This window comes from Crocodylus siamensis, chromosome 3, assembly GCF_052110815.1.
Source record: "Crocodylus siamensis isolate JL-2025a chromosome 3, ASM5211081v1, whole genome shotgun sequence".
Lineage (NCBI taxonomy): Eukaryota > Metazoa > Chordata > Crocodylia > Crocodylidae > Crocodylus > Crocodylus siamensis.
Window position 1 is genome coordinate 57,744,879 of NC_143397.1, and position 24,317 is coordinate 57,769,195.

A 24,317-nucleotide genomic window follows, 5' to 3' on the forward strand; every position below is an offset into this window, starting at 1 on the left:
GCAGCATGGCGTAGAGTGTGATTTACTTGGCTTTTCAGACAATTTTTCAATCCATGCAGAATTCCATGCTGCCATATCTGGATTATTACTGGTGCTCAAGCCCTCATTTAAAGCTAGGTTGTGTATATCTAGTCTTCACTGCAGTGACAGCTGTGTAAATGTATACTTTTATTTCCCTCATTTCATAAATGTAAACAAGACTTGTAAAAGAGCCTGCTATAGCAGCAGTCACAATAAAAATAATTGATTAGACATTTTTAAACTTAAAAACCAGCTTTTTTTACTACTTTGTTCTCAATTTCTTCCACAATGATGAGGAAAGAGATACTATACGAGTTGTACAACAGCTTCTATGTGATTCCACCAGGTTCTACAGTAGCGTGGTTGATTAGATCAGTGGTGTTTCAACCTTTTTCCCTGATGGGCCAGATGGGTAGTATCCAGTCTGTGGGCCAGTCAGTAGCCCCAGTCTGGTGCCTGGGGGGGGGGGGGGGCAAGGCCCAACCCTAACAGGTGGATGGGGACAGGGAGCAGCCTGGCCCTGATTTGGCTATTTGGAGAGAAGTGGGTATGGCCTGCCTTCAATCTGCTCATGCAGGGGGAAGGGAGCATGGGAATTTGGCAGCAGGGGAGGCTGGCAATATTAATGGTGATTGCTCCCTCACCACCAAATTTCCAATCCAGTGGGGAGCCCCATGGGCTAGATGCCATGGCTCCATGAGCCACATTTGGTCTGCAGGCTACAGGTTGAGCACCGTTGGACTAAATTATCAAACCACAGAAATAATTCTGTGAACTGTTTTTTGCTCACATGGGTAGTCCTTATTTATCTCAGCAATCACTCTTGGGCAAGGATTAATCATGTAAGTAAAGTTTATAATATCAGACCCTATAGCCTACTCTACAGATTATTAATCCACCAGATTAATTAATTAACCTTTTGTATCAGATATCCAGGTTGTAGCCGTATTGGTCTAGAGACAAAAGGAATCAGAACTTGTGGTAGAGGTGATATCTTTTATTAAACCAAATAGATGTTTGCAAAAAAATTCTTTATTTGCAAGCAAATAAAAAATTCTTTATTACATTTTAATTAAAGTTAACAGAATTATTGATACAAGTTGTTTACATGCAAAACAGAGTCTTTAAAAAAGTCAGATATCAACTACACATGCAGTGTTTTAATAGTCAGATTAGTGTCAAAATAATAACCAAACCTTTTATTGGCTATTTTATTGACCATTGATGTGAAAGTCCATACCTCCTGACTTTTTCCTATTTGTCTAGAAACTATATGGATGTGTTATTTTCCTCATTCACAACTGTACTTTACACCTATTTTATTACAAAATCACACAAAGTGACATTTAAAAGTTATAATCATGTGTTTACATGTGTTTACATACCATGTAAAAGTAGAACACTGTATCTGATATTTCTAATTATAGTAATTGTATGCATTAAAGTTTATTTGTCTAGCCTTCCATTTTTTTGTTCCCTGTAACTTTTGACTGTAGCTGTGTGTTTGCTTGTCAACTCTATTACAAATAATAAAAATATTTTCTTGAGAATTTCAAATGTGACTAAAGACGTTAAACACTACTGAATTAGAAAATTCTTATATTTTAATATTTGAAATGTTTTATGGTATGTTTGGCTGATATATTTTGAGTCGTTGATTTTTAGAGATGTCTGTCCCCTAGACAGGTTAATATGTATCTATTCAGCATAGGGTGATTTTCCAGACTTTTTTTCTGTTTAGCGACTGGACTCATAGTAGAACACAGAAAGCCACAAACAGTTCTTCATTATCTTGAAAAAATATGCCCTCCTTGTTTGCTCTTGGCTTCTGAGGTTCTGATCATTGTCACTCATTTATTCTGGTCTATTTATCTGGTTAGAAAACAGTGATTTAGCTATAAATCATTACAAAGCTTCTGTTCTAGACTGGGGGTGGGTGTAGAAAACATGCAGCTGGATTGAAAAACAGGTCAAGTTCAGCTGCTTATATCTAGCAGCGAAAGAAACAAACAGTGACAGTCTAATAGGGGAGAGAGCTGATGTAAGGAAGGGGTGTATCCTACTTGTGCTTGAGTACTCTGAATCTTCTTGGAAAGAAGTTTAGCAGTGGAAAGGAAATGTATCTGAACTTCACTGCACTTTTGGAAGGCTTCCTTTTTGTTTGTTATACTTAATAGAGAGGGAAGGTTTAAAGGCTTTCTCTTTCTGGGTGGGCTGTTTAGGTAGCTCATGCCACGCTGCTGTGTTACATCACAGAGTCCTGCAGCACATGGCAACAAAAATGATCAGGAGTGTGGAAGATGACGCTTATGAGGAAAGCCTGAAAGAACTTGGGTTATTTAGCCTGGAGAAGAGAAATCTGAAGGGGGATTTGATAACAATCTTCTAATACTTGAAGGGTGATCACAGAGAGAATGGAGATGGCTGTAGGGGACAGGACTAGCAGCAGTGGCCTGAAACTGTAATAGGGGAAATTTAGGCTGGAGAGGAGGAGGATGTCTGAGTAGGAGGCTGGTTGACCATTGGAACAGGCCTCCTAGAGAAACTGAGGAGTCCTCATCCTTGGAAAATTTCAAGAGCAGGTTGGACCAGCTTAGGGATGCTCCTCCTTTGAGCAGGCAACCGGGTGAGGTCCCGTCCTTCTTATAATCAGCAACCCAAAGAGAAGTAAGGTTGGTGCCAGCTATGTTTGGGCAGTCCCCACCCCACCCCACCCAGGCTCCTTAACCCTAACCCCACCAGCCAGCGTTACCAGGTGTACGATCATTATCGAATTTGTACAATAATTTCAACCCTTGTACAATAGATAATACTAAAAGCATTCACAATTTACGATGTTTTTGAGGCTGTTAACTGATACAGCATATGCAAAATCCAAGTCACTCTCAGGGAGCCTTAACCAACTTTCACGCTTATATTTTTTTTATATCTTTCATGTTCCAGGTCAAATCAGTTCCAAATCACATCAATTGAGCAGAACTCAGTCGTTCTAGAAACCACACCCATTGAGCAGGCAGAACTTGGTCATTCTAAATACCACGTACAGCACTACAACCTGCAAACATCTTTCGGACCAGGCTCTCACCCTGGGGCTGCAGATACTCTCAAATCCATCAGCAGGAGTCTTACATGCAGGCACCAGCTGAGAGGTCTTGGGATGCAGATGCCCCCACTTGATCTGAGTCTACAGGAGGCTGAGAAGCTCGCTTTCAGCGTGGCCTTATGACAGCCTGCCTCTAAATCAAGCAATGCTTCAACTTGGATAACCCTGGGTCTCACTCGCAGGAGGTTGACAGTGAACATCATAAAGAACATAAGGCTTATTTGCATACTTCTTTTTTCCTGTGTGTGATAGTTTTTCACATAATTCGATCATTTGAGCTTCCAATATGAGAATTTCGTATTTAAGACCTGGCAACGCCGCCAACGCAGAGGCTGAGTAGCAGAAAGCGTGCAGGGCTGTAACCCCACCCTGAGTGCCCGGGGCCGGCGGCCCTCGCAGACCGACTCCACCACCCACCCCGGGACTCCTCCAGTGCGGAACTGACGTCAGAAACGGGTGGGCATAAAACAGCAAGATCCTGTGTCCAACCCGGCAGCGCCTCAGTCCCGGTCTGCAGCCCCCTCACAGCCCGAGAGCCCCTCCCCCGAGCTGCGGGAAGTGGCTTAATACCCCCCTACCTCCAACTACACCCTGACATGACAGCCACCCAACCGCCCCGCCCCTTGACCTCGCCGGCCAATCGCCTCGCTGCCCTCCGGCCCGAGGGTGGGACCAACAGTTCCTTCCTCTCTCCCCATTGGTCGCTGCCTGGCAAACGTCACGAGAGGGCCGGAGCCGGCGCGGATTGGCCGCCAGGGATCGAGGGGCCGGCGCGGATTGGCTGTGGGGGCGCTCACGTGATGCTGGGGGGGCCGTGACGCTCGGTTGCAGCGGAGGCGCTCGGCTTGTCAGGTAGGAAGGTGCCGCGCGCCTTGGACGCGCTCGCGCGCCGCCCGGCCGCTCGCTCTCCCGGGTGCCGGTGCCGGAGGCGCGAGCGGGGTCCGTTGCCCCGGCCGCGCCCTTCCCCCCGTTAGCCTGGCCGGGCGGGTAGGCCCCGCGGGTAGGGGGCGGCTCCCGCGGCGGGACCTGGCGCCGCCGCTCCCGGCCGGCGGGACCGGGCCGGCTGCCGCGCGCGGCCCCCCAGCTCAGGTGCGGTCAGGGGCCCCCGCCCCGCCGAGGAGCAGGGCTAAGTTGGGGAGCCGCCGCAGCCCCTGCCTGTGTGGCCTGGCAGGTGCCGAGCGCTGCGGGTCTGGGCTGGGCAGCAGCTGAGGAGCCGGGTCTGGTTGACCTGGGCCCGCCCCGAGGCCTCCCCCCCCGCTCTGGCCAAGCTGCCCATCACCCGTCCCCGGCCAGTGCGGTGCTGTTTTCCTGTCGATTCTTCTCTTTCCTCCAGCCAAAGCTTCCGTGGGGGTGCCCGCCAGCTCCGTCAGGCTGCCCGGCGAATCCTTCCACGCCCCTTGGTACAGACCTGTGGCCCTTGCTCCCTTCCCTGTTGTCTTTTTATTAATCCTGAATTTGGTTGTTCCATTTCCACTGGCTGCCCCTTTTCATGGGGGGCTTTTAGTGTTTCCCTGTGATGCAGCCTAGCCTGCGGTGGATGCCCTGGTGCTCTAAGCTAGGGATGCCTCAAGGTCTGACTTTGTAGGAGTCGGTGCTTTCCTGTTTTGCCTTGTTCCATGAGGAGTTTGAGACCGAAAATGAGGAAGGTTCAGGACACGGGTCCAAGGGATGTTGGTGTCTTTATTTTTGTTGTCATCATAAGCAAATAGTCTGGATCTTTATTCCGTTTGCACAGTCTGGCCGTTACACAAACAGTTGGGTTTGTTCTGGTGGATCCATCTCTTCACTTTGTCCTCTTGGCAGAACATATTGACCCCAAGTCTTCTAGGCATTTTCTGATGTTACACTTAAGCATGAACAAATGAGGAACTCTTTCCGTATGACAGAAAGCAGAGCAGGTGGCATCCTACAGACTAGCTCTTTCAGAAATGCATAAGCTCACATGCTTCTGGACAAGGTAGTTTTCTGAGGTGCCCCATGCCCTGCTCTCTACCTTACTGCAGCATAACACAGCTAAGTGTACCACTCCTTTCTGTTTTAATGAGAGTCAGAGTAAGTTAAGCAGATGCTCTTTTTAACTACCAATGGACATCGATTTAAACAGTGAATAAATGTTTGAATTAAAAATATTCATGGACTTTTAATGAGAAATAAAGGTATGCCTTCCAGAGACTGATGAAAGTGTATGTAGTAGGGGTGCACTGATAAAGATTTTCATGACCAATACTGATAGCCCATTATTAATCAGCTGTATCAGCTGATATTGATCCAACAACAGATATTAACTGTGGGTTGAGTCACACTGAGCTAGGCTTGGCAGCTCAGTTCTGCCTGTTCCTCCCAACCCAGACACATTTGTGGCATTCAGTGCCTTTTACAGTGCCTGCCCTAGTCCACAATGCCTGGGACACCACAGCGGCCTCTCTGCTCCAGCCTAGCCTGGCCTGCTGGGGGTGAGGGGTTGGGGGTATATCTGGGGTCACCCCAGCTTGCAGGAGGGAGCCCAGGTGTCTGAGGGCCCTGGCCCCACCGGTGGGAGGGAACCCAGGCATTCGGAGGGCTCGGCCTAAAGGCATAATTATTGCAGAACATTATTGGCTACAATGGCTAAAAAAGCCAGTAGCCAATAATGTAAATTTCCCTGTTATTGATGCTGGTCCAATAGGCAACAGATGTGTTGGTGCACCTCTAGTATGTAATGGTTTTAAAAATGAATTGGGTCCCTGGCTTCAATGATTTATACTTAAAGCAAATGGTGATAAACAAAGGGGTGGGAAGGTGGGTTAAAATAGTGAATGGTAAGCATAGCTTAGAACATCTGCATTTTTGCAAATTCTTCCTTTTTCTCCGTGTAGTGTAAGAATTTGGAAATACAGTAATGAACAGAGGATTAGATGATATTGCTAGAATGCAAAACTGAAAGCATTGAGCTTTTATGAAGACATTTTTTTGGAACTAAAATAGCAAATCTATGTATAGGTTCAGCAGTGAAGCATTTGGAAGGGGACTAACAGCACTAGGGTTTGAAGGTTTCTGTCAATCAAATGTGCTTCCTGTGTAGGTCTTTACATTCTTCCTATTCTTCAGCTGAAGCCTGTTACCTTCCCACACCTTGTATTTCAGCAATGTTTTTCCCCCCAGCACCTTTCACTGCATAGTTTTGTGTGCCCTGTGCTCTATTCTTCCACATACAATGGGTTGTGTGCATGCCCCTCTCTCATTCTTGTTAGAGAAAAGTTTAAAGGCATCAAAATCTTGAACTTTGAGACAAAGGACAGCATAATTGGGTGTTATACTGGACAAAGTTAATGTGTACCATCAGCCAGGTCCACAGATAATTGCAGAGGTGGCTGTACGAAGTAGATGGCAGGCTCCATGCTTTCCCCCTTTCAGTGTCATTTGCCAAACTTAGTAGGGTTGTGCTTTCTAGAACATGGCTTAAAATTTTGGAATTGATCATGTGTGATGTTCAAGAATTATTATAGTACAGGCAGGCAGGACTACTGAAGTCAGCACAAAACCTCCCAAGCCCTGCCAGTTAGATTAATTTAAATATAACCTAATATTGTATAAATTATTATAAATTGCTTCTTGTGAAGCCAGAGTTTCCAGAACTAATCAGTAGTTTGAACTGACCTCTTCTTTTTATTTCTAGTATGCTAGTGTCAAAATCCCAATCAGAAATTAAGGTGCTGATGTGAAAACATGCTATATAAACTTCAGAAATCAAGGTTCTGCCCTGAATTTACCATCTAAAATGATGGAGAAAGCATAAGAAATAGTGGAAGGAAAGAGGCAGAGGTGGCGGGGGGGTAGAGAGTGAAGGGAACACTTAAAAAACACAAGTGCTTAGAAGACTAGGTAGATGCACATTTTGAAAGTTATCTTTCTTTAAAATAGAAAAATAAAGAATGCAGGCTTCATCAGTGCACAGGCCATCTACCTAGTCTCCGATTCCTGTTAGACAATTAATATAGGTGGTTCTTTGTCTATGTTTTGATGGCCTTATGTTCATAGATGCTAGGGTCGAAAGGGACCTCAGCAGATCATCGAGTCAGAACCCCTGCCCTGGGCAGGAAAGAGTGCTGGGATCAGATCACCCCAGCCAGATGCCTATCCAGTCTTCTCTTAAAAACCCTCAAGGTAGGTGAGAGCACCACCTCCCTTGGAAGCCCATTCCAAATTCTGGCCACCCTTACCGTGAAGAAGTTCTTCCTGATGTCTAGCCTAAGTCTGCTCTGTCAGTTTGTGACCATTGTTCCTTGTTACCCCAACAAGGAATGTTGCACCAGAAGTTTCTGATAAATTGTGAGAGAGAATCCCATGTAAAAAGGAAAGATGATTTACTTCTAAAAAGGAGGAAGGAATGAGGAGTGGAAGTTAACAGCCTGTGAAGAATGCAGTGACTGGCTTTATTCAAGTTCTGTGTTAGTTCTAGTTTCCTTGCCTATTGCTTCCCCTGTCAGAATATCTTACTTGAACTTGAATAGCAGAAGTGACATTGGTAGTTTGACTGGGCAGCTTTTTTTTTCATTGCTACTCCTAGATCCCTAACCAATATTTATGCATCATCCTCTTCTTGAAAACCCCCAATGATGGAGAGTCCACAACCTCCCTAGTCTGCCTTGTACACTGTTTCACTATTTTAGCAGTGAAAATGTTTTTCCTGATGTCCAGTCTAAACCTACTTTGCTGCAATTTCAAGCCAGTGCTCTGTGTCATGCTCTGTGCAGCAGTGGAGAAAAGGTTTCTCCCTTTTCTGAAGACTTCTGTAATTTGCCCTCTTCATTGCCTTTTCTGCAAGCTGACCATGCCGACTTCTTCTTTCAGCTTCTCCTCATATGGCTTGCCTTCCCAAACCTTAATTTTTTTTGTTGCCAGTCTCTGGATCCTCTCTAACTTTTCTACATCCTTTTTAAAATGCAGAGCCAAAACAACACACTACTTTAGATAAAGCCTAACCAGCTTTGAGTAGAGCAGCGCTCTCATCTCCTGTGTCTTACACCTAAATGCTCCTGTTGATGAAACCTCATGCTGCCTTTTCTGTTTTTACAGCTGAATCACACTGCAGGTTCATGCTGAGGTCTGCTAAGACCCCAAAATCTTTTTTTGCTTCTGTTTATTGTTTACATTATAGCAGAAATTTAATGAAGGATTTGAAAGCAGAGAAAATAATTTGTTGAAAAGGGAGATAAGGAGGAATTCAAAACATTAGGGGAGGATGTAGGAGATAGTTCTAAGTGGAATTTCTGCAGGAGGTTAGGAGAATAGAGATGGAGGTAAAATTGTACATAGTCTGAAATACAAGGATGAGAAATTACAGGGGTACAGGAAACCCTCACCATTCGTGGTTTCAAATATTTGCACCGCAAATATTCGAACCCACGCTCTCTCTGTGCACACGTGCTCTCCCTGCACGCTGTCACCGTGCTTCTACCCCCCGCAACCCCTGCAGTGCCGACAGTGCTGGCGGCATCTGCGGGAGCTCTGCATTTGCCACTACCATGCTCCCACCACTGTTCGTGAACGTATTCACGGATTTCCCTGTTTTCAGGGATCCCTAGAATGTATCCCCTGCGAATGGCGAGGGTTTCCTGTGTAGGTTGTAGCCATGTTGGTCTAAAGGCATATGTCAAAGAAAAATCTTTGGTTTCGGATGCCGATGGCAAAAAGGTCAAAAGGCTAACATAACATATTTCGTCATTATAGTTCTGTATCCAACCCTCCTCCCCAGCTTAAATGTAAAACACATGCGCAGTCAATCTCGCATGAAACCTAAGAACACACAGAGTCTGTTCACAGTCATGATTGGCAGTCCTATAATTATTCAAGCCTGGCATGTTTATAATAGGCTACCCTGTAAACTATAATTTTGGAAAGATTTCCGCCTTCTGCGGAGACCTCCGCGCATACGTAGGAGACGTAGTCAGCGATTTGGCCAGTTGCTGACCTCTCCCCACCTATGGTAAAAGTTTTCAGGTGTATTTGTTCTGCCGGCTCGCTCGTTCTCGTCAAGAGCTCACAAAAATCTTCAGATCAAAGTTACCTGTATGCTTTGCTTAAAATGTGCACCACGCAGTTTGTGATCTGTGCAATGAAAACATCTGCATGCTGAACTGAATAGGTCAACTTCTCTTTCTACACCGCACAACCACAACTTTCTTCCTGTGCTGCAATCTCCTGTAGTGTAAGTAAAAATAAACTTTCTGTATAACCAAGATGTGTTAAACTTCCTGACTTCTCTCACTTACCCACCTGCCCGACTACCTACCCCACCTGCGTCCAGCCGGTCGTGCTGACCCAGGCTCGCAGGTCAAGGGTACACCGATCCTCGGACACGACAGCATAGTCAGACAAGTTTCTTTGGGTAAATGTGGTATCTTTTATTAGACCAACTAAAATAGTTGGAAAAAATCTTCTTTGCCAGCTTTCGGGTATAAATACCCTTCATCAGGCAGATGCTTTTTCAGCCTGACGAAGGGCATTTATATCTGAAAGCTGGCAAAGAAAAGTTTTTCCAACTATTTGAGTTGATCTAATAAAAGATACAGGGCGAGAAGTTTTGAAGTCCGTTCACCAGAGCGCCCCAAGGGATGACAAGATTGAATGGTCACAGATATCTCTGCGGCGGTTTCAGGCTGGACACAAGGAAGACCTTCTTTGCTGTCTGAGCCCCCAAGTTTTGGAATAGACTGCTGCTGGAGGTGGTTCAAGCACTCACTCTGAACACCTTCAAGACGCTTTTGGATGTTTATCTTGCTGGTAACGTATGATCTCTGCTGACTTCCTGCCCCTGGGGCAGTGGGCTGGACTTGATGATCCTCTGGGTCCCTTCCAGCCTGATTGTCTATGAAATCTATGAATGTGAAGTAGACAAGAGAAAGCCAAATAACCAAATTGCAACGGAAGTAGTTAGTACAGACTTTACTGAACCTTTACTCGTTTTGAAATTGCCCTTCTGTACACTCTATAGACTTTTCTTAGTACCTCTCTATCATCAGCTCATATTTTGTACCAAGAAGAGGCGAGAGGTTTTCTTACAAGTTTGAGGTTGTTGGGGGTGTGTGAAATGGGGCTCTTGCATGTGGTCAATCTCAAGTGGCTGTACATTTCTTCTGTGCTAAGAGACTCCTTTATTCTCTCCACATTGCCTTTTTCCACTTGCTGTCAGTTTCTGACTTTTTAGCAGGGAACCAGCAGGATGAAGTAAGGTATGTTGCCTAGTCAGGATGGGGGCAGGGAGAAACTGGCCTAAAGCCCAGAGCTGCTCCATACAGGGAGGCAGGCAAGCTGCATGAGGTCATCAGCTTACAGGGAGGAGTCTTCCAGTGTGTGGGAAGTGGGTCTAGGGAAGGAAAAGGGGGATACTTTTCACTAGGGAAGGAGGAGCAGAAGGGGGAGAAAGCTTGCAGAGTTTATTTTGCTTCAAAGTGAACATGCAATATTTTTCACTTTAGAACAAAGAACACTTACATTTAACACTAAAATAAAAGCTGTTTTGATATACTTGTATTAGAGATTTATTTACAAAATAAGTTGTACTTACATTATTCTTACAGATGGAGAGATTGTTAATTGGGGCAAAATGTATTTTGAAAGTTAGAATTGTGACAGCATTTACCATCTGAAATCAGAATAGAAAGCTTTTGTGTTATCTTGTTGTTTTAAGATGTATTTCTAAGCAGTAAGAGGATTTAAAAAATAGCACCGGTAAATGGAAATGCTACATCACAAGTTTCTGATGTACAGAAATTAATTTTTCAGTAGCATGCTAAAATGTTGCTGTGGAATGTTTCTGTTTCAAAAAATTCATTAGTATTAACAAAAAATTGTTTTACATTTTTTCTGACTTTGAGGAGCAAAATCTTAATATTAACGATATAGATCTGTTACTAACAACTTAAAGATATTAGCTTTGGTGCTTTTCTTTAGTTCAAGATAATTTTTTTTCTTTGAATGTCACGCAACTGTTGCAGTGCATGATGTACAGAAAAGATTTTGAAGAGAGCTTCCAGAGGATCCTCACTCTTTCTAATTTTTCCTCAGAGTAATAGGCATGTTTTTTTCCCCCATCTTATAATCTTTTTCCCTTCTTGTGTTGCTTCATCGTGCACTGTGTTTCCTTTTCATCAGACCAAATTCAAGAAGGCAGTGCACACTATTGTTTTTTATTAGATTATGCTAATTCATGGATTAAAGTTTGGTTTAGCTGCACCTGAGATGCTTACAGCACCTCTTTGGAGCAAGATATTGTTTTCCAGCCAACTTTGTGCTTTCTTGGTGATTTACAAAAATGATGTTTTCCCCATATTTCAACTTAGGTATTGCTGCCTATGCTGTAGCTGAACTGGATGCTTAAAAAGTTGTTTAAAACAGAATTCCCAAGATGGTTTTTATATCATTTTGTATGCTTTGTGGATCTTTAGCATAAGGCTGTCGCCTGGCCTGTAGAGTTGCCCATGGGGCTGGAAATTGATGGCAACAGTGTTAATTGCTGTGGCACCAGGAGTCATGTTGGAGCAGCTCCACCTGCTACCAAATTTTCGGCCCCGTGGGCAGCTGCATGGACCAGATAACAGAGTTCCAGATCCAGCCTGTGTGGTTTCCCATGGGGTTGGAAATTTGGCAGTATGATATGTAACAACCGTGTTAATTGCTACAGCTACAGGAGACATGGCAGTTAATGCTGCCACTGCTCATCCCATTGCTAAATTTCTAGCCCTATGGGGCTTTCTATGGGCTAGATCCAGCCCATGGGTTGTATCTTTGGCATCTGTGAATTGCATTGTAATAATACTTTTTGGCCTTGAAATGTATTAATCTAAACTTTTCAGAGCTTAATTATGGGGGGCATTTGCTTTTGTGCATACCAGCCTGTACTGTTGCCTTGTATTGGTACCTTAGAATATTCTTGTGTGATCCTTGCTATTTCATTCTGCTGTTAAGATTGATACCGGTTGTGCTAAATGTAGTGAAGTACATGATAGTGATGGCAGAGATCATATCATCCACTGGTTAGAACTCAGTAGTTGGGGAAAGTCAGAAATAAGGTTGCCTGTGCAATGTTAAATCCCCATTTTATGCATATGTATTACAATGCAGTCTTTACATGATCATATACTATTTTTCCACAGGATAGTGTACAGGCTGGACAGTGCTCACTTTGAGTAGCTGTTTTGTTTATTCTTGATGTTATATGTGCTGTATGCTGTATTTCATGGGCTTCTCTGACTTATTCACTGAAGACTGAATATTATTTCATGGTTTTCTTCATCCTGGTATATATTCGTTAAATATTTTCTTTTTTCAACATGCCTGTGAAGTGAGAGAGTAGTAGTATTCATATTTTATAGGTGGGAAACCAAGTTATAGAATAAGATAATGTTTGTTATATTGGATAACTTAGACTTGAGTTTTCAGAGTACTTGGCATAGATGGAACTTTATTTGTTCAAAGCACAGTTCCTATTCTCTACAGTTGCAGCTGTAAGTCCTCTTCAGTTTTTCGGATTACATCCCAATGTCACAAACTGGGCACCCGGAAAATGAGGAACATGCAATTAGTGACCACTTGTTTAAGTGATTTGATTAGCATTACATAGGGACACAGGTGGTGCCAGGGATAGACTCCAAGTCTTCAGGGTAGCATTTGATTGCTTCAGAATATGAGTCTGTTGTTTTTCTTCCTGCAGTCCCCGACCATATTTACTATACATCTAAGTTTGCTGCAGTTACAGTAGGACTTGCTTCTGTGGACATCAGTTATTTTACTACACAGTGTTTTTTCACTCCTAGAGCAGATCCATCCTGTGCAATAGGCAGAGTACTTGGTCAGGGAGGGGGGGTTAATTATCTGGGTCCTGCTTGTTTGTCCAACATGTGGCCCATGAGGAATTGTATGGTCCCCAGACTTCTTCTCAACCAGTACTCCCCCCATTGCTCCTTTGACTGCTGTTAATACAGTGGCAGCCAGAGTCTCTGGACTCCCTCTGCTTCCTCTGGTTTTGGCTTCCTGCCCTTGCTCCTTTGGGACTGGAGCGGGGAAGGGGGCCATGTTGCCTGTGTGGTGGTGATGGGAGCAGAAGGGCAGCTATGCACATAGCTTGCATTGCCTATGTGGTGAAGGGGTTGGACTGCTCAGTCTGCACCTTTAGCCAGAAAGTAGGTGCAGTTTCCCAAGCAGCAAGAGAGCAGGCTGCCTGTTTGGCCCCTGGATCTGCAGTCTGTGTATCGTGCAGAAGTTGGACAGCTCTGCTATAAAGTGTACCCCAGTGAGATTAATTAATTTTGTACAGGCAACCTTGATTCAGTATTTCTTAAATTAGATGCTTGTTCTTGCAACTTACCTAGTGTTCTTCCAACTCCTTTTTGTATCTACTTTTGTAGGTTTTTAAAAAAGGAAACTGGAAAAACAAAATTCCATAATGTGACATCATTGATACCCACATGCCTCATCTGCAGCATTGGAAATTTTTAAATTAGAATGCAGATATCTGCTGCTTGAACTAAGTGAGGAACTGAGAGCACTAGAAGATTGTCATCCTCTGTACTAGGGCTGCCAGACTGGCATATGCTGCAAGTGGCACTGGCAGCCTCTGTGAATGGCGCACAGCAGATTGGGGAGGGAGCAGGGAACACAGCTGCAGACAGGGCAGAAAAGCACATCAGTGGTTGGGCAGGGAGTAGAAAGCAAAGCAGCAGATCAGGCTGGGGAAGGGAATTGGACTGGCATTGGAGGAGGGCACAGGGCTTAATTTGTGCTATGCCTGTGAAAAAGGTTGACTTCCACTGCTGTGTACCAGGGGTGTTAAACATATGGCTCACAGGCTGTGGGAGTGGTTCATTCCTCCTGCGGGGCTTCTTGCAGCTTCCAGTAGCAAGGGAGTTTCTGTGTCATTGGCAACAGAGCAGTGTTAAATCCTTTGGTTATTTAAACCTCCATCAGCACAAAGGTAAGAGCGACCATGTCAGTGTAGTGGCCCCGGCAGCTGCAATGGTGGGGGTTGAGGTTTGGCTGCTGGTGCCCACACAGCGGCTTTGGCAGCTGTGGTGAGGAGCCCTGAGCTGGATGAGTGGTGCCAAATGAGTGACACCTGTACTGTATATAGACTAGAGCTAGAGAAATTTGAGACAGCTTGTCTCTTGTTTTTGTGTGTTTACCAACAGTGAATAAGAAGACTCAGGAATTGGTCTCTTTTTATGCTTAGTCCAACTTGTCTGCCATACTGTACCCCTATCAGTCTGCCATCTGCCCCATTTTTCTTTCCCCTGATGGTCCTCCCAGCATCTTTCCTCAGGTGGTCCTCCCACAAGATGCTGGGAGGACCACCTGAGGAAAGAAGAATGGGGTAGCCCTGTGCCTTCCTTCAGTGTCAGTCCATGGTTCTGGTTTCTTGTCCATTTTACTTTTGAGTCAGATGGTTTCCTTTTCTTGGCTGCTGAGTGCTAGCAGAAAAAGCATTGACTCCATGAGGGAGATATGCTCTCTTGTTGTTACTGCCAACATCTGGTGTAACTTTGGCAGCACTACAGATTTTTGTTATAATAATGTTTGATGATGATTAAATTTAGGTCAAGTTCAGCATGAAACATAACTTTTGAAAAAAATATGCTTTTAGATATTTCTCTAGGCATCCTTCTAGTTGTACCAGAGTGTTTAATAGAAATATTTGTATTAAAAAATAACAAAAATGGGTTTTTAAAAACACATAAGGCCCTGTATATTTAATTTCCCATGCATGTAGTGTAAGAGAAATGGACTATAATAAAGTAAAACTATGTTTTGACTTGAATAAAGGAAGCAAAAAAGTATAGATAACAAAACATATTGGCTTTAATAATACTCCCTAATATGATGCTTTCAGTCTGATTTTTATTAAGATTTGTTAAATAATGTCTCTCCCAGAGCTCTATTTAAATAACATGTCTGGAATGCTTTTTTAAATCCTATTTTGAAAAATGTGTATAGGTTTTTGTGCTTCCATGATTTATAAGGCTATTTTTGGTAATAGAAAAATGCACTGGCTATATTTAGAAATTTGTTCATAGTATTTCATGTTTCAAAGGAAAGCATTTTCTATTTTCTTTCCCTAAAGTATATGTTCCCCTTTACTAATTTAGATGATGTGGCTTCTTCAGCTTCTCAAACAAAAAAGGCACAGGTACAAAATGTAAAAAAGTTCTATAGATGAGGAAAAAATCTTAATTTGACACCAAGTCTCTTTCCTCCTTTTCCCATCTTTCCCTCCTCTAGTTTAAACATAAAAGCCAAAGAACCAAGAAAAACGGAAAACATTTTTCTTCCTCATTGGATGCGTCTACATGAGAGGAATAATATGCACTATGGGCATGCATATACATGTGTGCCCTTAATGCGCATCAACTTGGCTAATTGTGCCTAAATTTCATACCTGGAGAAGCAGGCATTGAATTTAGGTGCAGTTAGTTAATGTGCATGAATGCGTGCATAGATGCGACCCAGCACTAAATTTAGTGCCAAGTCTGCCCTGCCACTAGGGGGCCAGCTGAGCTCAGCCCCAGGGAACGTCCAGGGCTTGGAGTGCTGAGCATCTGCCCTGGGGCCCTGCCTCCTAGCCCCCCCTCCCCCCAGTCCCTCACTCTGGGCTTGAAGACCCATAATATTGTATATAGTTTTCCCCTTGTATATAGTTTTCTCCTCGTAAGCAGGTATTTTATTGTTGGTACATGGGGAGGGTAGTGGGGGAGCTCTGTTGGTTGTGGGGGAGGAGCAAGAGGGGCTTTTTTTGTTGAGGGGGAGAGATGGGGGTGGATGTTTCAAGCGTGTGTGTCCTGAGAGTGGTGCTGTGGGTGGGAAGGGGGTAAGGGGATGTGTGAGTGGTGGGGCAGGTGGGCTAGAGTGGGGAGTACAGAGGAGGAGGTCAGGCATGGCCTCCCACAGCCAGTGCCCTGATCCCTGCTGGTGGGTGTGCGGCTCTCTTGGGGCCTGGGTGTGGGAGGGCAAGCAGGGTCAGCACTGGGGCCAGCTGGAGCGAGGAGTGCTGGCAGGGGCTGGAGCAGCCCTGGTGCAAGGAGGCAGGGTGGGCAAGGAGGGAGCTACCATGCATGCAGGTAGGGGACTGGCAGGGATTAGAGTTTCCCAGATGGCTGCTATGTGTTGGCAGCTGGCTCAGGTTTCAACATGGGTGCCCAGTGCTAGCAGCCATGTGGCTGGAGGCTGGAACTCCCCCCCCTCCCCCAGTGGCCACAGGGACACTTGGCAGGGCTCCAGGGACTTGGGACTAACTTTAGTGCGAAGTCCCTGCACATGTAGAGATCTGCCAAAAATCGCTCAATATGCATCACATTTAGTCGTGCTTAAATGCATGTGTAGATGAGCCTATTGTGTTTCTTGTCAAAAGTAAAGTACTGGAAACTGAGCAGGAACATGCTAGGTCCATAAGTTAAGCAGTTCGGATGTAAGTGATTTTAGCCATTTTCCTTCTCATAGCTTCAGATGATCTATTTTAAGTGATTACAGATCAAAAGAATAGGAAATCCTGACCCTCCAAAATGAAGCATTAATTCCGCTTTATTCTTATCTTTTATTTGAGGGAGTAACCAGATCTAAATAAGAATCCAAAGACCAGCAACATATCATTAACTTGCATGTTAATGGTATGAATGCAGGGTTCATATTTGCCTTTTAATGGGCATGTGGATAGCATCATTCCAGGAAGTCGAGAAATGTTAAGTAAAGCTCTTAAGAATCTGTAAGTGCATAACATAACTGTGAATTTGAACTAGAAGTCTCTGTGCTCAACAGGGTCTGACTTCAGGATGGAGAAATAACACTTGATAGGCAAGAGTATTCCTGGTAGTTTAGAACATTGACAAGTTTAAACAAATTGACCAGATGTTCAGAGCAAAAGTGGTTAGGTTTGTTTTGATTTCAGCTTCTCATGGGCTTCATGCATTGTAATATCAGCTTGGGCACATCTGTGCATCAGATACTAAGATTTGTTAAACTGCTGGATTTGTTCTCTGAAAGTGGTGTTCAAGGAGGTGTAAGTCCCTAGTACACTTCTCCTCTCCAATGATGATCCAGGAGGCCCAGACAATTAGTGGCAATTTTTTCCTATCCAGAAAAAACAAACAAACACAATGGATAGAAGTCCGCTGAGTATCCCAACACGCTATAGTGATCCCCATTACCAAACAACACAGGATTTTAGTGTCCTGGCCACCAGCGAGGGTGTTCTTTTCATCATGGGAAAGAAAAATCTCTCCTGGTCTGTGTAATATTGTACATCAAAGAACACCTAACTACAAGAAAACTGGTTAAGTAGTGAGTCAGTTAACTAAACAGAGTGCTCTTTGACCTGATGTATGGTCTTCAGTTTAAAGGGGCCAAAAGTGCTTAACATCCTTTTCTAAGAGTTATTTGTAATACAAAAAGCCTGTGTTTCTTCAGGTATTCATTCTTGTTGTAAAGACACCATTTCTATCTTGTTGCCAGTTATCTAAATCTGGTTGCTTGGAGAGTTGATAGTAGAATTCTAGCTGAGCCTAGCTAACTAGGGAGTCATTCAAATGCAGCTCTTGTGTTATGAAATTTTTTTTTTTTATCTCAACTTAGTCTGCAACTTCTGGTATTGGTCTTGTTTTCATTCTTAAGACTTCTTTTCTGGTTACAGTGACATCTGTTTATGTTTCAGAACTTACTCTTGCTACGGAAGAGTCTGCATTGTGTTTTGTGGTGATAAGATGGTTCTTACAACAGTATAAGAGTTTTCAGTTATAGACACTTCCTTTGAGAAGTCTCATGTTTTGTGGGGGCTTTTTGAGCTTTAGCACAAGTCATGAAAAAGTGTACACTGTAGGTTGTATAAAACGCAACAAATCAAGAGCAATGCTTTGTGTTTCCTTTTACTTGAAAGCCAAGGAGAAAAATGTGGAAAATACCCATGTTTAGTGGAATAGATGTAGGAATGTAAAGCATTAGGTAAATGGTACTTTGAATAGAACTAAAGTTTTTCGCAGCAGGTCACTGAAATAGCAGTCAGCAGAGAGGACACTACACCAGGAAAGGAAATTTGCAAGGAAGCTGTGTGGCCATCACTGTCCACATTCATGAGGTAGAAACCAAAATTTCAGCCATTTTTACATGCCCTGTTTAGGGTTAGTGTGCTACCACTATTTGTACCTCTCTACCACCTGGCCGGGTTGGGTCATGGTGGCAGGACCCGGCGCAGCACACGACCATGTGCCAGGCCCAGCCAGGTCCTGCGGGCTTTGGGGACTGTCTGTCACCCAGCCAGGCCCTTGGTGGCAGATCCAGCATGCTGTGTGGGGACCGCGTGCCGTGCCCACTGGGTCCTGCTGGCCCTGGGGCTGCTCCTGCTGCCCAGCTGGGCAGCAGAGAGACCCCAGGACCCGGCTGGGGCTGGCATGTGGTCCCCATGTGCCACGCCGGGTCTGCCACCAAAGGTCAGGCCTGGCTGGGCGACAGACAGTCCCCAGAGCTGGCAGGACCAGGCAAAGCTTTGCTCTCTAAAAATTCCTACAATAAACTGAACCCTACAACACAACTGAGCCCTTCTATGATTTTAGAAGAGATTATGCTAAAATAATAAGAAACTCAGACTTTCTCCCTAGTGTAAACCTACATACCACGTGACAGTTTTTATTGTGGAATAACATGGATTTTGGGGTATTTTTGAAAATGGATTTGGAATGCTGCTGCAGCAGTCTAGCTGGCACAAGGGGTAGTGTCCCTAGGTACCAAGTGGCCAGGCCTCAGAAGCTCCTGAGAGTGAGTAGCCCTGAGCTGCTTACCAGGGCAGTTTTTTGTATGGATGGGGCCAGAAAAACAGGGCAGATTTTTATACTGCTGGGGACCGCACAGGTGCTGGCTCCAGGCTCTAGCAGCCTGGCTGCAGATCCGGGAGGAGCCAGGCAGGGTTATTTTGCCCCAAGTGGCACAATTTGCTCCACAACAAAATGCATGTCTGAGCATGTGCGCCAAGGCAAAAAGCTGTGGCTCAAATTTCCACCCCTTCTGTTTGAGCTGCTGCAAGGCACATGCTTGCATGTGTGGATGCACCCTTTGATCATATCATTCTCCTTTTTGCCTCTCACCTGGTTTTTCCTTTTTCACTGCATCAGGCACAGAGTTGTTGTTTTTACTTGTGAGTTAACTTTTGTGTCTTAGCACAGACTTGTCTATCTGGTATTTGTCTTTATTGCATTTTCATCTTGTCAGTCTTACTGGTCAAGGCCTTAATGTCAACTGCAAAGCATGAGAGCCCCAGAATCCAGCAGCAAAAAAAGATTGTTTAGATTAGAACTGGAAATGATGTGGGTTTTATTCTTTTATTGAAAATATTTTTGCTCAGTTTCATGCTGCTTTATTATGGCTGTAAACAATTTGCAAAGAAAAGTAAAAGGACACAACTTCTATAGAATAGATATAACTCCAGGATAATAAAATGAGGAATGTTTTGAAAGGTAAGCTTTGAAAATAGCTTGCCTTTTCTCTTTATTTAAGGTACTTCTGTGCCTTTATTTATTGGTAGACAGAACACCTGAGATGATCCGCAAAACTGCTATCATGTCCTCCTTATTCCCTCTTAAGTTTCTTCTCTGCCCCAGTGTCAACAAAACACTACCTCTGATAGCAGTTAGGGCTCGAGAACATTTATGTTGTTATCTCTCCTTCTCTTCCTGCCATTTGTTTGTATCATTTGGTTTTAACACCTTGTTGTAACCCAGACTCTAGAGTCCTACCAATGGTATGTACAGTGCTTAATGAATGAGACCCTGATCTTTTGCCTGAACTTGAACTAGCAATTGGAGTTGCCAAGAGGGCTTTGCAGTTGGATACTTAACAAGCTTTGGCTTCTTTGAAAATCCTAGTCCAGATGTTTATCTTAGTTCTGGGTGTAATTATGATGTTGCTACAATACTCAAAACATTTACTGCGTATTTATGACAAGTCATAATAGAATAATTCCTTGTTTTACCCTGTTCATAAGCATTATACAAATCTATATACACACATGTTATAGTGTTACAAAAGGTTGCTACGTAGGTGGTCTGCCTGTAACAAGGTAGCAGGTTACATAGATTCTTAGACCCAGTGTAGGAACGTTGTTTTTTTCTGAACAACTAAAGTTCTGCATAAATATTCAGAAGTTACTGGTGAGTTATCCCAAATAAGTCTCATTAGAAATAAAGCAGAAATAAAGGATATAGATTTTTCTTTTCTCTCTTTCATCTGAAGGAACTAAGACATTATGGAAATAAATCCCAGTCTTGAGGATAAGATTTAGGCTAAAGTATGTTTGGTGTTGCTAATGAGTTACCGTAAGAGAAAACCAGCAGGAAAATGCAAAGGAAGGGAGCCTTTCTGCGTTGTTGAGGTTGGAGTAAGGACTGGTTCATCTTGTGCTTTAGAACAAGAACATAAGAACAACAACATAATTTCTCTTATGCTAAACTTGGTTCATTCATCTTTTTTTTTTTTTTTTTGAGAGCTATGTTTTTGTAAAGTACGCTGTAGTAAATGAATTTATTTTCCTGTTGACAGTACCTACTGCCATCCAAAATGAAAATAAAGCCATTCTCATTCCAAGAAATTTAAAAAAAATCCACCGGCTGTTTTATTTAAATAAATATATGGTCCAAAATTATTTTCTTCACTGCAAAGTCTGTATATTAGTGGTAGAATATTGATCTTACTTGCTAGAGAAATGTGTGTTCCTTTTTGTTTCCTTCAATCCCTTCGTTTTATGTCTTCGATAGATAGTCTGAAACTACAGTGTGTCTGCTAGAAATTAGCTACTATAAAGCACAAATGTTACTCTTACTTAGATAAGAAAATAAGTATACTTTGTTTTTACAGAGAGTTCCTAGAGGACTAAAGGATGTTTAAAGGAAAACAAAGTGGAAAAGAGTAACATATCTGAGTGCTGGAGCAAAAGGGAGTACAGTAAAGATCTTAGTGGATCAAAAACATTTAAAAGGTATGTGAACTTTTTTACTTTTTGTTAGAGAGCCTGATTTGAAAGAGTCATGGGCCTCTTCTTCCATCTCAAGCATATTTTAACAATCCTTGCAGCAGCAGGGGAACAACAGTAGTAAGTGCCCTGCTTTACCTGTGGCAAGCTGGGTGCTGTGCCTTGTACCCTGTGAGAGGGTTGACTCTGTAGTTTTAGTAATAGGTTATACAAGAATTTGTGTGGGATGGTTTGGATGGGGTTGATCCTGCCTCAGGCAGGGAGTGTCAGGGACCCTAATCAGGCAGCTCAGTCTGGGTTAATTGCTTAGGCAGCCACACCTGCCTTGAGTCTCTGGCTGACAAGCTCTTTTCCAGTTAACTGACTGGCTTCTGGATTCGCTGCTGGGATCATTGCCTATCGATTTAATACCAGCTGTGGCAGCAGACTCTTGGACCAGTCACCAGTTCTGGCACTGGTCTGCTTTGGCAAGCCAATTGGCTCCTGTGCTTTCTGGCTTTCTTGACTCACTTCTCAGGCTTTGGCCTATGGATTATCTTGGACTTGGTAACTGAGCATCAGATTTCTCCTCTGTCCCAAGCCTGGATTCTAGACTGTGTTTTGGATTCTGTCCCTGGATTTCCCCTCCAGACCTGCTAATTTGGTTCCCAAACTCTGACCCAGCCCCTCGCCTCTGCCTTCTCTTGGTGGCCTAACCATTAGGTCAGACCACCAATGACCCAGTCCTTAATAAGGGATTGTACTAGATGAGATGAGTTCTGGAGGTCCCTTACAGTCCAGCTTTTTAGGATTCTAGGTCAGGTAGGCTTTTTGCTGTCTCTCTGTGATTTCTAACTGGAAAAAAAAATTCTGAAATTTCTTTGTAGTTTGTGCATTGAGGCAGAAAAATACTTTTTATCCTAACCTTTTCCATTCTTTTCCCTAGCTCATAGGGTATAGATTTGTTCCTTCCTTCCTTTGGTTTTACTTCGCTCTGATTCTGAATTTCCATCTCTAGTTTATGGCAGAGGTGGGTGATCGATGGCTTTGTTTGCAGAACTGGGGGCCTTTTGTGGCATTTGTCATTGAGGTGGGCAGCTTTGCCTGTATTGTGCCTCTGATGGGCAGCAGAGAAAAGTGGTGGGCGTTAGGTCCTAAAGTCAGCAAGTCCTGGACCTGAGCTGAGTCATTAAGACTTGCCAGCAGAAATTGTTGCCAACTGCTCATTTATGGTCACTTACACATTTGGTGGAAAATTTGCTTCATTTTGCATGTTTCAGTATATTGGGATACTCTGCTGCTACCATAAGCCTGTGCTGAAATCTGTGAGTCTAGCTTCTTTCTGTTTTTTACTTTATTCTTTTCTTTTGAGCACTTTGCTCCACTGATCAAAAAGTTAGAGCTGTTGAGTCCCAGGAACCATGATGTATATGAATGAATCATGGTTTCATTTTTATTTTATTTTTTATCCTAGGGCTTAGCAACAGAGTGATATAGAAAAAAATACTGAGCTTCTGCTGTGATTTCTAGCAAGGGGAATTGGCCTAATTCAGCTCTGCAGCCATTTTCCTTTGTATAAGGAACATTTCTTTGTAATCCGTTCAAGTGGGGGCTCATGTGTCACACAGTCACCATATGTTTTTGGTGGGAATTGGGGTGTGCATTAAATATCAGAAAATTTGCAGGGGAGTGGTGGCAGCATTAATTGTCACTGCTCCCAGCAGCAGGAGCAATTAACATTGCTGTGGTTTCCCTGCTGCCAAATTTCCAGACCTGTGGGGGAACCCTATGGAATGGATAACATGTCTCTGTGTGGAGCCTAGGGTTGTGCACCAGATCCAGGGCAGTCCTCATGCAGTAGGTGTGGACCCTCATGCTGGGGCAGACCTCCAGAACCAGGCTGCAGGGAATGGGCAGAGGTGAGGAGAGAGAGTGTTAACTCTTGCAGCCTGAATCCCTGTGGGTTGAGCTGTCTCTGAGCTTGCTGCTTGGTGGGGCTGGTGAGTACCTTGGCCCTGCTGAATGGGTGGGAACTGCTTTGCTTTCTACCATGGAGCAGACACCAGTTGTGCCCTGTAGTACTGAGAGCTGGGTTTGGGAGTTCTGCCAGCTACTTCTATGCCCCTGGGCAGGTTTCCTAGTAGAGATGCCCCTCAGCCTGGGTCACCTCCTCCAGAATCTCTGCTGTAGGTTGAGAAGACCATGGTTTTCAGAGCAGGGGCAGACACTCAGGTCTGGCCTATTACCTGCTTCCTGGCTCCTGGGCAAACTGCTGCCAAGGCACCACTCTGGGATGAGAGAGGTGCTCAGTGTCTTGCCACAGTGTGAAACAGCAAGAACCGTTAGCAGGGGAGAGTTCAGATGGCAGCAGTTCCAGACCTGGCTTGCTGGGTCTGCCTGTGGGCCTCATCTGGCATGTGGTTTGGTATCAGGCACAGGAGCAGGTTTCTCGATAAGAACTTCTATTTCATTCAGGCTGTCCTTCAAAAACAAGATGCGTATTAAATCCAGGGTGTGCGGTGTGTGAGAAAATATGGTATTGCAGAGTGGGTTGGATAGTTTTAGTAGCTTTATTGAAGGCATTACAGTTGAAGGCAATCTAGTGGTTTCTTTATGTCCTAAAGAGCCCCCCTAATAGTTCTTTTTCTCATTGGCTACAAAAGCACAGTTTAATTTCTCTGAACTGTGATGAGACCAAGGTATCTGGAATTTAGTTTGAATTTAATCTCCATGTGTCTAATGGCATTTTTATTGCATTTTTGTTGTTTCTAGGTTTGTTTTTTTCTCCCCTGAAATTAAGGCTTGCTTTTTCAAGGTTATTAACCTGTAAGACAAAGGTAGTTCAGTACTAGTCTAGAAACTTTTTTTGGGAAATCATCCTGGAAAAACAGCAGCTAGGGGTGCACTAATAAAGATTTTCTTGGTCGATACTAGTAGCTGATGATTAACCAACCATATTGGCCAATACCGATCTGCTAACAGATCTTTGGTAATAATGCAAGTGATTTTAAAATGCTTTGCACTTGCAGCCCCACTCCTGCATAGCTTGTGCTGCTATCCTGGGTGGGTAGGGTGGATCCTCTTGCAGACCATGTCGCTGGGTACATTTGGAGTTCCAGAGCATGCCGCTGCCTCGGCACCAGCGGGCCCTGTATAGCTGCGCTCTTTTGGTTGCTGGGGCAAAGCCACTTTTGCAAAGGCGCCCAGTGCCTGGCGGATCAGAATGTCCTTTGCACT

The 24,317-nt window shown here is 43.9% G+C and overlaps 1 protein-coding gene across 2 annotated transcripts in view; it reads left to right on the forward strand.

The window, feature by feature from the left end:
* The first annotated feature begins 3,884 nt into the window (after positions 1 to 3,884).
* Positions 3,885 to 24,317, forward strand: part of FER (FER tyrosine kinase) — a 373,188-nt gene continuing 352,755 nt past the window's right edge. The window contains exons 1-2 of one of the 2 annotated variants that reach the window (XM_090038357.1): positions 3,929 to 3,976; positions 20,987 to 21,107. The gene's annotated coding sequence lies outside the window, so the exon portion shown is untranslated. Of the gene's footprint in view, positions 3,977 to 20,986; positions 21,108 to 24,317 lie in introns of both variants that reach the window. The other variant, XM_090038358.1, reaches the window with a different exon arrangement.